Source organism: Wasmannia auropunctata, unplaced genomic scaffold (genome assembly GCF_000956235.1).
Source record: "Wasmannia auropunctata unplaced genomic scaffold, wasmannia.A_1.0 LD336060.1, whole genome shotgun sequence".
NCBI lineage: Eukaryota > Metazoa > Arthropoda > Insecta > Hymenoptera > Formicidae > Wasmannia > Wasmannia auropunctata.
Window position 1 is genome coordinate 2624774 of NW_012026830.1, and position 795 is coordinate 2625568.

The window sequence follows — 795 nt, forward strand, 5'->3', positions numbered from 1 at the left end:
ATTCAACATTAAAGCAAAAATGGTCCTTTTTAAACTGCATTTGCATGTGATTTTTTATTCGCGCTATGGAACTTGTCAAAGTTCGTAAAAAATTTTGAGATTCGTCGGGTCTCCTTTTCTATCCGTGTAATTCCATGAAAGATCAGTAGGATCGTTTTCTAAAGTATCAATTTGGAAAGTAGAGATTTCAAGCTGTAAAATGCTTTTTTGATTATCTCGATACGATCATTTTTGACGAAGTTACACTCTCTTGAAATTTGCCTATTTTTAGAGGGTAGAGTAAGTGATGCTTTAATTTTGTTGAGAAGTGTAGTTTCATTACATTCACGACTGAATCTCGACATTTCACATACAAATCTAAATTACTTTTTAAAGTGTAAATAGTGAATTTATTGTAGTTTTGTTACATACACGACTGAATCTCAACATTTTACTTACATTTCCAAATTACTTTTAAAGTTAAATATTAGCTTTGTTACATACATAACTGTTAATTGTTTGTAACCTGTTTACTTACACGGTTGAATCATACATTTGTATTTTGTCTAACATATTGTTACGCCCGGGGCGGTAAAACTCGCGTTCGCGCACTCGAACGTGTGTTACCCGCGTTTCCGCACTCGCGCACGCGCACGCGTACCGGATCGCCGCGGAGAAATAAATGGAACACCAACTTAAAAAGTGATAAACTCTTTAATGCAAGAGAACAGCGAAATACAGAAAGGAGTTAGAGCACGTCCGAACGGGTCGACGGCTCGTCTCCAAATCTAATGGCGTCCGTTTGACAACCAAGAA

The 795-nt window shown here is 36.7% G+C and overlaps 1 protein-coding gene across 1 annotated transcript in view; it reads left to right on the forward strand.

Annotated features, from left to right (window-relative positions):
• The window catches only part of LOC105450632, an 11847-nt gene that overhangs the window by 9714 nt on the left and 1338 nt on the right, over window positions 1-795 (forward strand). The window lies entirely within an intron of this gene.